Below are 15012 nucleotides of genomic sequence, written 5' to 3' on the forward strand. Positions count from 1 at the left end.
CCCCCCCCCCCCACCCTCATTTTATTTTCTCTCTCTCTCTTAGTCTTACTTTCCCTTCTATACCTATAGGACCCGCTCTAACCTCTTTTCTATCACTTCTAAACAATGCTTTTATATAACGGTCATAATTTAGCTGTAATTTAATTATACATAAACATAATTAATTATTAGTTATACCTGGAAATATGCAGTTTATTATAAATGGATAGTTAATGAATGAATTGTAATATGTGAGAGGAATAATGTTTATGTATGATATATTTGCATTGTTATAAATTTGGAAAAAAATATAAAAAAATAATAATGAAAATCACACACACTTAATTATTTTATATATTGAAATGGACAGTATTTTTAACCGAATGCATCACAATTATTGAAATAATTTCAATAATTTTAATTTAACTTAAGGACAACAAAAACAACTAACAACGAAGTTCCGAAAAACTATACATTGATTTGGTTCGGCCTTGTAGATGGAGACTCCCGTGGAGGCTGGTGTGGAATGATAGCTAGATGTACATCCGGATCATCCGATTTTGATTGACAACGATATCTTAATCACTGAGTTGTTACTTCGGATTAATAAAGTAATTCATATCACCATTAAAGAAAGAATATTACTGTGGCATATTGTCAAAAACAAAGTAATGGACATGATTGATTAAATCGAATAACAAAATGGATCTTTATTAGTTGATTTTATTTCCTACGAAATCTCATTCCAAACCATCTCAACGATTAATTCCAAACTATATGTTGTCTGTTTGTATAGTGGAAACAGTATATAGTACGTGTTTGTACAGGGAACCCAATTGGGAATTTATCTGTTCTTCCATTACAAAAAGACAACTATTATAATGATAAAATACATTCTGTATATGTATCTATATCTCTTTCATATTAGGTGTACGAGTCCATGCCCGGGATTAAACAGTGTACTGGTCTTGTGGACGCAAGTAGAAGCCGTAAACCTGTGATATAATGTTGTGAAGATCTTATAATGTTAGAATTAATTTTCTTACTCTGATCTGAGCGAGCTGTCGACTGTGACCATCCTCCGACTCAGTGACGACGTGGGATCTATGCCTCGTCGTTGGCACCACGTTATGTCCCTAGTCACGAAAGTGGGCTGATTAAATAACTTTTGTCATTGATAACACCTGTGTTTGATTAGATTTATTCTTCGTCACTTGAGAGACCGATGTCCGAATGGTGGTGTCCACGTGTGTATGAGTGTTGTGATCGCCCTCACGCTAACGTAATTACCTTTTCAATAATTTCTGATCCTATGCCGTTTCATAGTTCAAGACATTTAACAAGGGTAAACGCAGGTCATCGAATTCAACACAACCAACTTCTACACCCATTGTTGACGTGAGACACTGTTACCAGCAAGCTCCACTCACACTCCTATTGTTGACGTGAGGCACTGTAACCAGAAAGCTCCACTCACACTCCCATTGTTGACGTGAGGCACTGTAACCAGCAAGCTCCACTCACACTCCCATTGTTGACGTGAGGCACTGTAACCAGCAAGCTCCACTCACACTCCCATTGTTGACGTGAGGCACTGTAACCAGCAAGCTCCACTCACACTCCCATTGTTGACGTGAGGCACTGTAACCAGCAAGCTCCACTCACACTCCCATTGTTGACGTGAGGCACTGTAACCAGCAAGCTCCACTCACACTCCCATTGTTGACGTGAGGCACTGTAACCAGCAAGCTCCACTCACACTCCCATTGTTGACGTGAGGCACTGTAACCAGCAAGCTCCACTCACACTCCCATTGTTGACGTGAGGCACTGTAACCAGCAAGCTCCACTCACACTCCCATTGTTGACGTGAGGCACTGTAACCAGCAAGCTCCACTCACACTCCCATTGTTGACGTGAGGCACTGTAACCAGCAAGCTCCACTCACACTCCCATTGTTGACGTGAGGCACTGTAACCAGCAAGCTCCACTCACACTCCCATTGTTGACGTGAGGCACTGTAACCAGCAAGCTCCACTCACACTCCCATTGTTGACGTGAGGCACTGTAACCAGCAAGCTCCACTCACACTCCCATTGTTGACGTGAGGCACTGTAACCAGCAAGCTCCACTCACACTCCCATTGTTGACGTGAGGCACTGTAACCAGCAAGCTCCACTCACACTCCCATTGTTGACGTGAGGCACTGTAACCAGCAAGCTCCACTCACACTCCCATTGTTGACGTGAGGCACTGTAACCAGCAAGCTCCACTCACACTCCCATTGTTGACGTGAGGCACTGTAACCAGCAAGCTCCACTCACACTCCCATTGTTGACGTGAGGCACTGTAACCAGAAAGCTCCACTCACACTCCCATTGTTGACGTAAGGCACTGTAACCAGCAAGCTCCACTCACACTCCCATTGTTGATGTGAGGCACTGTAACAACCAGAAAGCTCCACTTACACTCTCATTGTTGACGTGAGGCAGCAAGCTCCACTCACACTCCCATTGTTGACGTAAAGCACTGTAACCAGAAAGCTCCAGTTACACCCCCATTGTTGACGTGAGGCACTGTAACCAGCAAGCTCCACTCACACTCCCAATGTTGACGTGAGTCATACGTAAAGCACTGTAACCAGAAAGCTCCACTCACACTCCCATTGTTGACGTAAGGCACTGTAACCAGAAAGGTCCACTCACACTCCCATTGTTGATGTGAGGCACTGTAACCAGCAAGCTCCACTCACACTCACTCCCATTGTTGATGTGAGGCAGCAAGCTCCACTCACACTCTCAATGTTGTCGTGAGTCACTGTAACCAGTAGCCTCCACTCACACTCCCATTGTTGACGTGAAGCACTGTAACCAGCAAGCTCCACTCACACTCCCAATAATGACGTGAGTCATTGTAACCAACAAGCCCCACTCACACTCCCATTGTTGACGTGAGGCATTGTAACCAGCAAGCTCCACTCACACTCCCATTGTCGACGTGAGTCACTGTAACCAGCAAGCTCCACTCACTCACACTCCCATTGTTGACGTGAGTCACTGAAACCAGCAAGCTCCACTCACACTCCCATTGTAGACGTGAGTCACTGTAACCAGCAAGCTCCACTCACTCACACTCCCATTGTTGACGTGAGTCACTGTTACCAGAAAGCTCCACTCGCACTCCCCTCCCATTGTTGCCGTGAGTCACTGTAACCAGCAAGCTCCACTCCCACTCCCATTGTTGACGTAAGGCACTGTAACCAGCAAGCTCCACCCCATTGTTGACGTGAATCACTGTTAACAGCAAGCTCCACTCACACTCCCAATGTTGACGTGAGTCATTGTAACCAGCAAGCCCCACTCACACTCCCATTGTTGACGTGAGTCACTGTTAACAGCAAGCTCCATTCACACTCCAAATGTTGACGTGAGGCACTGTAACCAGCAAGCTCCACTCAGACTCCCATTCTTGACGTGAGTCACTGTAACCAGCAAGCTCCACTCACACTCCCATTGTAGACGTGAGTCACTGTAACCAGCAAGCTCCACTCACTCACACTCCCATTGTTGACGTGAGTCACTGTTACCAGAAAGCTCCACTCGCACTCCCCTCCCATTGTTGCCGTGAGTCACTGTAACCAGCAAGCTCCACTCACTCACACTCCCATTGTTGACGTGAGTCACTGTTACCAGAAAGCTCCACTCGCACTCCCCTCCCATTGTTGCCGTGAGTCACTGTAACCAGCAAGCTCCACTCACAATCCCATTGTTGACGTGAGGCACTGTAACCAGCAAGCTCCAGTCACACTCCCATTGTTGACGTGAGGCACTGTTAACAGCAAGCTCCACTCACACTCCCATTGTTGACATGAGGCACTGTAACCAGCAAGCTCCACTCACACTACCATTGTTGATGTGAGGCAGCAAGCTCCACTCACACACCCAATGTTGACGTGAGGCACTGTAACCAGCAAACTCCACTCACACTCCCATTGTTGATGTGAGGCACTGTAACAACCAGAAAGCTCCACTCACACTCCCATTGTTGACGTGAGGTACTGTTACCACTCAATGTTGACGTGAGTCACTGTAACCAGCAGCCTCCACTCACACTCCCATTGTTGACGTGAAGCACTGTAACCAGCAAGCTCCACTCACACTCTCATTGTTGATGTGAGGCAGCAAGCTCCACTCACACACTCAATGTTGACGTGAGTCACTGTAACCAGCAAGCTCCAGTTACGCCCCCATTGTTGACGTGAGGCACTGTAACCAGAAAGCTCCACTCACTCTCCCATTGTTGACGTGAGGCACTGTAACCAGAAAACTCCACTCACACTCCCATTGTTTACGTGAGTCACTGTAACCAGCAAGCTCCTCTCACACTCCCATTGTTGACGTGAGGCACTGTTACCAGCAAGCTCCACTCACACTCCCAATGTTGACGTGAGTCATTGTAACCAACAAGCCCCACTCACACTCCCATTGTTGACGTGAGTCACTGTTACCAGAAAGCTCCACTCGCACTCCCCTCCCATTGTTGCCGTGAGTCACTGTAACCAGCAAGCTCCACTCACACTCCCATTGTCGACGTGAGTCACTGTAACCAGCAAGCTCCACTCACACTCCCAATGTTGACGTGAGTCATTGTAACCAGCAAGCCCCACTCACACTCCCATTGTTGACGTGAGTCACTGAAACCAGCAAGCTCCACTCACACTCCCATTGTCGACGTGAGTCACTGTAACCAGCAAGCTCCACTCACACTCACTCCCATTGTTGATGTGAGGCAGCAAGCTCCACTCACACTCTCAATGTTGACGTGAGTCACTGTAACCAGTAGCCTCCACTCACAATCCCATTGTTGACGTGAGTCACTGTAACCAGCAAGCTCCACTCACACTCCCATTCTTGACGTGAGTCACTGTAACCAGCAAGCTCCACTCACACTACCATTGTTGACGTGAGGCACTGTAACCAGCAAGCTCCACTCACACTCCCATTGTTGACGTGAGTCACTGTAACCAGCAAGCTCCACTCACACTTCCATTGTTGACGTGAGTCAATGTTAACAGCAAGCTCCACTCACACTCCCATTGTTGACGTGAGTCACTGTAACCAGCAAGCTCCACTCACACTCCCATTGCTGACGTGAGGCACTGTAACCAGCAAGCTCCACTCACGCTCCCATTGTTGACGTGAGGCACTGTAACCAGCAAGCTCCACTAACACTTCCAATGTTGATGTGAGGCAGCAAGCTCCACTCACACTCTGAATGTTGACGTGAGTCACTGTAACCAGCAGCCTCCACTCACACTCCCATTGTTGACGTAAGGCACTGTAACCAGCAAGCTCCACTCCTACTCCCATTCTTGACGTGAGTCACTGTTTATAACCAGCACGCTCCACTCACACCCCTATTGTTGACGTAAGGCACTGTAACCAGCAAGCTCCACTCCTCCTCCCATTGTTGACGTGAGTCACTGTTAACAGCAAGCTCCACTCACACTCCCATTGTTGACATGAGTCACTGTAACCAGCAAGCTCCACTCACACTCCCATTGTTGACGTGAGTCAATGTTAACAGCAAGCTCCACTCACACTCCCATTGTTGACATGAGGCACTGTAACCAGCACGCTCCACTCCTACTCTCATTATTGACGTGAGGCACTGTCAACAGCACGCTCCACTTACACTCCCATTGTTGACGTAAGGCACTGTAACCAGCAAGCTCCACTCCTACTCCCATTGTTGACGTGAGTCACTGTTTATAACCAGCACGCTCCACTCACACTCCTATTGTTGACGTAAGGCACTGTAACCAGCAAGCTCCACTCCTACTCCCATTGTTGACGTGAGGTACTGTCAACTGCACGCTCCACTCACACTCCCATTGTTGACGTGAGTAACTGTTACCAGAAAGCTCCACTCACACTCCCATTGTTGACGTGAGTCACTGTTAACAGCACGCTCCCCTCCTACTCCCATTGTTGACGTGAGGTACTGTCAACTGCACGCTCCACTCACACTCCCATTGTTGACGTGAGTCACTGTAACCAGAAAGCTCCACTCACACTCCCATTGTTGACGTGAGGCACTGTTACCAGCAAACTCCACTCACACTCCCAATGTTGACGTGAGGCACTGTAACCAGCAAGCTCCACTCACACTCCCATTCTTGACGTGAGACACTGTTACCAGCAAGCTCCACTTACACTCCCATTGTTGACGTGAGACACTGTTACCAGCAAGCTACACTCACACTCCCATTGTTGACGTGAGACACTGTTACCAGCAAGCTCCACTCGCACTCCCAATGTTGACGTGAGGCACTGTAACCAGCAAGCACCACTCACACTCCCATTGTTGACGTGAGTCAATGTTAACAGCAAGCTCCACTCACACTCCCAATGTTGACGTGAGACACTGTAACCAGCAAGCTCCACTCACTCTCCCATTGTTGACGTGAGGCACTGTTACCAGCAAACTCCACTCACACTCCCAATGTGGACGTGAGGCACTGTAACCAGCAAGCTCCCCTCACACTCCCATTGTTGACGTGAGTCACTGTTACCAGAAAGTTCCACTCACACTCCCATTGTTGACGTGAGTCACTGTTACCACCAAGCTCCACTCACACTCCCATTCTTGACGTGAGACACTGTTACCAGCAAGCTCAACTCACACTCCCATTGTTGACGTGAGACACTGTTACCAGCAAACTCCACTCACACTCCCAATGTTGACGTGAGACACTGTAACCAGCAAGCTCCACTCACACTCCCAATGTTGATGTGAGGCAGCAAGCTCCACTCACTCACTCAATGTTGACGTGAGGCACTGTAACCAGCAAGATCCACTCACACTCCCATTGTTGACGTGAGACACTGTCCCCAGCAAGCTCCACTCACACTCCCATTCTTGACGTGAGACACTGTTACCAGCAAGCTCCACTTACACTCCCATTGTTGACGTGAGACACTGTTACCAGCAAGCTCCACTTACACTCCCATTGTTGACGTGAGACACTGTTACCAGCAAACTCCACTCACACTCCCAATGTGGACGTGAGGCACTGTAACCAGCAAGCTCCAGTCACACTCCCGTTGTTGACGTGAGGTACTGTTACCAGCAAGCTCCACTCACACTCTCAATGTTGACGCGAGTGATTGTAACCAGCTAGCTGCACTCACACTCCCATTGCTGACGTGAGTCATCATTGCCAGTACGCCCTAATCTTAGTCCCATTGTTTACGTGAAACACGGTTTCCTAAGTGATATACTCTTTTGTTAACTTGAGTCACCGTTATCACACTCCCTCTGTGTAGACGTGAGTTACTATTAACAGCGTGTATACTCTTTCTCCCATTCATATACCCTACTCACTCATGTACCATACCTTTACTCAGTCATGTACTTTACTTATTCATCCATGCACCATTCCTTTACTCATTTATGTACCCTAGCTTTACTCATTCATGTACCCAACCTTAACTCATTTATGTACCCTACCTTAACTCATTCATGTACTTTACTTATTCATCCATGCACCATTCCTTTACTCATTCATGTACTCTACCTTAACTAATTCATGTACCCTACCTTAACTCATTCGTGCACCCTACCTTAACCCATTTATGTACTTTACTTATTCATCCATGCACCATTCCTTTACTCATTCATGTACCCTATCTTTACTCATTCATATACCCTACCTTTATTCATTTATGTTCTTTACCTTTACGTATTCGTGGACCCTACCTTTACTCATTTATGTACCCTACCTTTACTCATTTATGTACACTACCTTTACTCATTTATGTACTCTACCTTTACTCATTTATGTACTCTACCTTTACTCATTTATGTACTTTACCTTTACTCATTTATGTACTCTACCTTTACTCATTTATGTACTCTACCTTTACTCATTTATGTACTCTACCTTTACTCATTTATGTACTCTACCTTTACTCATTTATGTACTCTACCTTTACTCATTTATGTACTCTACCTTTACTCATTTATGTACTCTACCTTTACTCATTTATGTACTCTACCTTTACTCATTTATGTACTCTACCTTTACTCATTTATGTACTCTACCTTTACTCATTTATGTACTCTACCTTTACTCATTTATGTACTCTACCTTTACCTATTCGTGGACCCTAACTTTACTCATTTATGAACTCTACCTTTACTCATTAATGTAACTAATTTTTACTTATATATGTACCCTACTACTACCCAATCGTGTACCCAACAATTACTTATCCATGTATCCAAACATAACTCATTCATGTACCCTACCAGTTTTAATTCAATAACACAGACACCGACAACCAAAACCCGGACATGTAAGAAAGTCTGAGTTTAGCAACAAATATAAAATGCACTTAAGACCCATCGCCTGCTGGAATCCAACCTACGGTGGCTAAAAGACTTTTGTTCTTTGTGCTGAGGATGGCAACCAAACTCAGCATTTAAACAATCGACACAAAAAGAAGAAGTACCAATACATGACGACTCAACTATAAGACAGCTCAGGAATCGACTCTCGAATGTCGCCGAGACGTGATCGCCTATATTGTTTGCATCATATGGAGACAGTGTGTTATGCACATGTTAGTAAATCTAAACGAGTCCTAACGAGTGACGTGGTAGAATCAATATGTCCCGCTTTATTGGCTTATTAATCAACATGATCATAACATCTCTACAATGCAAACACCATTAACTTGATTGGTACAGATAATGATGGCCAAATGGTCAATGGATACACATGATACGTCCCCATACCAGCGCGCGACCTCGTGCACGTCCCGAGGGGATGGGTTGACACGTGGTGTGGTCCTCCCCGGGGGGGTGATGTGTCGGTAATATGTACGCGCAACGCACGAGTCATTTCCAGGAGCCAGGTAATTAGCCGTCCCGAAGTTGTGTTGACAGTTACAAAGCAAACGAGTCGATTGATTAGACATCGAGGTTGGCTGCCATTTGTGGTTATCAAAGTGTGCACTGGTGCTACCAGACAATAAAGTGTTGATTCAGTAACAGAGCTTCACAGCCACTGGTAAACCAGAATTGTTATTTTAGGGAGATACATATATAGCAATTTCCTAAAACATAGGAAGTATTGGTCATCTTCAGGATATACCATCCAGTCAAAGATTTTCCATTTTCTTACACAACCATGACCTTCAACTTATCTCCTCTATCCTCACTCACCACGACCTTCACCTAACGTCCTCTATCTTCACACAACCATGACCTTCACCTTACGTCCTCTATCATCACACACCACGACCTCCACCTAACGTCCTCTATCTTCACACACCGCAACCTTCTCCTTACCTCCTCTATCCTCACACACAATGACCTTCAACCTTGACCTTCACCTTACCACTTCTATCTTCACACAACCATGATTTTCACCTTACGTCCTCTTTCTTCACACACTACAACCTTCACCTTACGTCTTCTTTCTTCACACACCACAACCTTCACCTTACGTCCTCTATATTCACACAACCATGTCCATCACCTTACATCCTATATCTTCATACAACCATGATCTTCACCCTACGTCTTCTATCTTCACACAACCTTGACCGTCACCTTACGTCCTCTATCTTCAAACAACCATGACCTTCACACTACGTCTTCTATCTTCACACAACCTTGACTTTCACCTTTCCTCTTCTATCTTCACACAACCATGACGTTAACCTTACCTCTTCTATCTCTTCACACAACCATGACCTTCATCTTACGTCCTCAAATTTCACACAACCATGACCTTCACCTTACATCCCCTATGTTCACACAACCATGACCTTCATCTTACGTCTTCTATCTTCACACAACCATGACCTTCACCTTATCTCCTCTATCTTCACACAATCATAACCTTCACCTTACGTCCTCTATCTTCACAAAATCATAATCATCACCTTAGATCTTCTTTCTTCACACAACCATGACCATCATCTTACTTCCTTTATCTTACGTCCTCTATATTCACAAAATCATAATCTTCACCTTAGGTCTTCTATCTTCACAAAATCATAATCTTCACCTTAGGTCTTCTATCTTCACACAACCATGTCCTTCACCTTTCGTCCTCTATCTTCACACAACCATGACCATCACCTTACGTTCTATATATTCATACAACCATGACCTTCACCTTACGTCTTCTATTTTCACACAACCTTGACCTTCACCTTAGTCTTCTATCTTCACACAACCATGACCATCATCTTACTTCCTTTATCTTGACACAACCATGACCGTCACCTTATGTCCTCTATCTTCACACAACCATGACCTTCACCTTACGTCCTCTATCATCACACACCACGACCTTCACCTTACGTCCTCTATATTCACACAACCATGACCTTCACCTTACGTCCTCTTTCTTTACACACCACAACCTTCACCTTATGTCCTCTATATTCACACAACCATGACCATCACCTTAAATCCTATATCTTCATACAACCATGACCTTCACCCTACGTCTTCTATCTTCACACAACCTTGTCCGTCACCTTACGTCATTTTTCTTCATACAACCATGACCTTCACACTTCGTCTTCTATCTTCATACAACCTTGACCTTCACCTTACTTCTTCTATCTTCACACAACCATAACCTTCACCTTACGTCCTCTATTTTCACGCAACCATGACCTTTACCTAACCTCCCCTATCTTCTCACAACCATGACCTTGACCTTACGTCCTCTATCTTCACACAACCATGACCTTCACCTTACGCCTTCTATTTTCACACAACCATGACCTTCATATTACCTTCTCTATTTTCACACAACCATGACCTTCACCTTACCTCCTCTATCTTCACACAACCATGACCTTCACCTTACGTCCTCTATCTTCACACAACCATGACCTTCACCTTACCTCCTCTATTCTCACACATCACAACCATCACCGTATGTCCTCTATCTTCCCACACCACAACATTCACCTTACGTCCTCTATCTTCACACAATCATAACCTTTACGTTATTTTGTCTGTCTTCTTCTTTACTAGGTACTTCCCTCGATCTTTTCTTATAACATGACCAGTAGTGTCGGCTTCCTATAGCTACTAAACTGTAAGATAATCGGGACCATTTTGATTCATTTTGTTGTTGACGTTCCTATTTTTGACATTAAGTTGCTTTCTTCTCAGCCTGTAATGTTTATTTAGTGATCGAAAATGCATAATTCCCCTGTTATGTCGACTGCTGCAGAGTTGTTGAAGACCAGGAAGAAGCTTTATGGTCCCTTTTATGGTTTTACGTGAAATGTGTTGGTCGATGGTTTTTTCGTTATGTTCCTTAATGTGTCATTTGGTTTTATTTTCCCCTCCCCGGTTATCGGTACGAGGACGTGACATTGCAAGAGTGTTACCATGTGTGACCTAAATTTACATGGCAGGTGTTGTCGTTGAAACAGAAAACGCTTACCCTTCCGAAACATCTGGGTCCGTATTCATAAAACAGTCCTCGTGCTCAAACTGTGTTTGAACTAACTTTCTAAACATGTCTAATTCAAGTGAAACGATTAAAAATACAAGTTTAATCACTGAAAACGTGTTCGGTTTCGAGTATCGCTACATTTCTCTGCAAATCAGGACAGGGTAATCGGCTTGAACACAGACTCTGAGAGCATGAGAACGGTTTCGTTAATACGACCCCTGTGTTATTCACCTTGTATTTTCAAAGCTCTACGTGCGAATATTTCCTTTGTTCATACTTTGTCTTGGTTATCGATTTTTAGTTCGAATGACGGTTTTGTTAACGATTCGCTATTCCATCTTTTTTCACCCACAACAATGACCTTCAACTTACATCTTCACTCATGTATTCACCGTTATGTAAAAAAAAAATGCAAATTACATCGTTATATTCCAAAATTACATTTGACACCAGTATTCTGGGAAAATAATTGACAGAAATTCTACAGCTCTACGAAAATTCCCTGTTTCTACCAGGCTCTACATAACTCTCCTCTCCAATGATAAAAAAGAGGGTTTCATCCGTAAAAAAAAGCAGCTGATACTTTCTCGTCACAACTACAACTGAGGGGGGAATTCATACCGAGCCCTTCGAATGACCTTAAGATATTTATAGTTGGGAAAGTACAAATTGGTTGTCAAACTGATAAATTCATACAACTGAAAGTCTTTGACAATAAATTAAATCCTATTAGAAAATGATATAAACCTTTAGTCTTTAAAAAAGTGCTTTCATTTAAGACAATATTGCAGCAGGAGTGACTGTGTCCATGAGACCCCGTTCCCTCCAATAGTTATTCATTTTACCAATATAGGTCTTGTATCAGTAAAACTTCGATATTTTGTAGTAGTGATGGAGTGGTCTCCCTTGCACTTTTCCCCTGAGCAACGAAGAGAAATAACTCTCCGAAGTGAGTCTCATTTACACGGATACATTCTGGGTTGCGAATAGAGGCGAGTTACTCATGTTTAGCTTTGGTATTTTAATATAGCTTTATCTCTAGCGTCTGGGGTTCCTCCTTTCAAAATTGCTGAATCCCCAGCCTAATCTCACTTGATTAATATCGCAATGCAATCTTTAATATAATCGACTATTATAATGTCAATTCATGTAGTATGGCGTAACAAGCATGTGCAAATGTTACTAATTATCATTGCTAGACAATATACACATGTACGTGTTTCTTAGCAACAGTATCTTCAAGATATACATGGAAACAACAACATCTACACGTCTTTCTGCTCTTAGGAAATCATTCACCTGTAAATTCTCGCCTTATGACTTTAAATGGATCAAGGTCATTTGGTTGGACAAACTTTTTAATCCATTATTATTGAACAAATATCTTCTATTCCTTAATTGAAAAAAAAGTATTATATGTACGACATTTAAACAAACAGGAAAAAATGGATTGCTATTCAACTCGGTATGCTGCCAGATAAAATTGATCGTAACTGTCCAGACCAGTCATCATAAAAACATGTACCTCAGAATTAGCTCTCTGCCTGAGAAGCTAAGTATATAATAGTATTTTACTCCAGCAAGATGGAAGACAAACATGATAATCTTTTACCCGATACACAGGTACACCTGTACGTACGTGTCAACCATTATAGATGACGACCTGGCCACAGTTGCTTGTTTGAAAGTTAATTAACCAGTGTTTAGAGAAAAATTCAAATTTATGCTAGTAAGAAACGAGGGCGTTTAAAGCAAGAACAATAAATCTGTATTCATTTGTTTAATTTGCCCTCTAACCGACTTTTGACTGGAGCAACTGGGGCCTGATTGCCGTGCTGATTGTAGCCGTTTATTGCTTTGGGAAAGTAAATATAACCATATGATGGTTATGATTTCCTGTGCTTAGCTTTTTCTAGCAGTTTATAGAGTCTGTAGAGAACCCGGACATTTCTGAAACTTGCTGTCCATATCATTCTGATTAAGCGATTTTTTCCAAAAGAACCCTTTGTATCCGTGTATTTTGATGTATGATAGAATGTAATTCATATGATGTACTCTCGAGTAAAATTTTCACATTAGTGTCTGGATCCTCGACGATCTCTTATATCTATTGGAACATCTGCTTTTGTCACATTTTATGTACAGTTATGTTTAAAGTTATCCAATGGCCTGCCAGAATCCACCCCCTTATGTTAAAACAGTCATCCCATGGCCTGCCAGAATCCGCGGTCGTTGGTCCACAGCCTAAGTATCTCCCTTATATATGGTGCAGTCCAATATATTTGAACTGTTTAACAAGCCGTATGGTGGGCTGTAGCAAGAGTTGTATCTGTCAATATTTTCAGGTTCCTGTTGCAAAGTAGTACAAAAGTAAGGGTTTTGGCGCAGTGCACTCCCCTCATTCCAGCATGTTACTGGCCAACTATCATTATTCTAGGTCTCTTGGTTATTCAGAAGAAGTTGTTTAAAGGTTTTAAACATATTTGACCCCTGTGATCTTGAAAAATGATGGTCATTTATTTGAACAAACTTGGTAGCCCTTCATCCCAGCATGTAAATGGCAAAATTTCAGCACCATAGGCCTCTCGGTTATTCAGAAGAAGTTGTGTAAAGGTTTTAAACATATTTGACCCCTGTGATCTTGAATATAAGTCAAGGTCATTTATTTGAACCAACTTGGTAGCCTTTCACCACAGCATGTTACTGGCTAAATATCATCACCCTAGGTCTCTTAGTTATTCTGAAGTTGCCTAAAAAAATTAACATATTTGACCCCTGTGACCTTGAAAATTGATGAAGGTCATTTATTTGAACAAACTTGGTAGCCCTTCATCCAGCATGCTTTTGGCCAAATATCATCACCCTAGGCCTTTTGGTTACTGAGAAAAAGTTGACGCTGGACGACGCACCATGCCATAAGCTCACTTGGCCCTGTTGTAAAGTTGTTCCGTCAGTATTCGACATCTACCCCTTGGTATAAAGGGGTCCAGAAAATGTATGTTTCGACTATCCCCAGGGCGCCAACACTGCTCAAAAATATTCATGATTAACTAGGCAAATTATCAGCCAGACACCATCATACTCGTATCACATCCTTAGCATTTTAAAGGTTTTCACAAAGTGATCTCGCAAAACGACTTGTTTTTTCTAGTTTTAAAAATCCCATATAAACGAGTTACATGTATAAAAATTGATGCAACTATTGATACGAATGTTAATATCCACAACTTACCTACATTATGAAACTTTCAAGAATTCGTTTTTGGTCTATTCCATACACATGTGGGGCAAGGATACTGGTTGTATACAAGGACCTTGCCTACATACAAGTTATTGCACTTTACTATTTAGTCCCATGTCCACCGAATTACCCATTTAATCAGGCGTATTTTCTACTTCATAAAGCCATTGTATTTATTATTACACTTACAAGTTCCTTTAATTTAGGTCAGTCATTTATCTATGGAAGTAATAAGAAAACCAATATTTTATCATGTCTAGTTTTTAAGTTCTATTCCGACAAGAACCATGTTCCTT

Source organism: Mizuhopecten yessoensis, unplaced genomic scaffold, assembly GCF_002113885.1.
Source record: "Mizuhopecten yessoensis strain PY_sf001 unplaced genomic scaffold, ASM211388v2 scaffold8111, whole genome shotgun sequence".
NCBI lineage: Eukaryota > Metazoa > Mollusca > Bivalvia > Pectinida > Pectinidae > Mizuhopecten > Mizuhopecten yessoensis.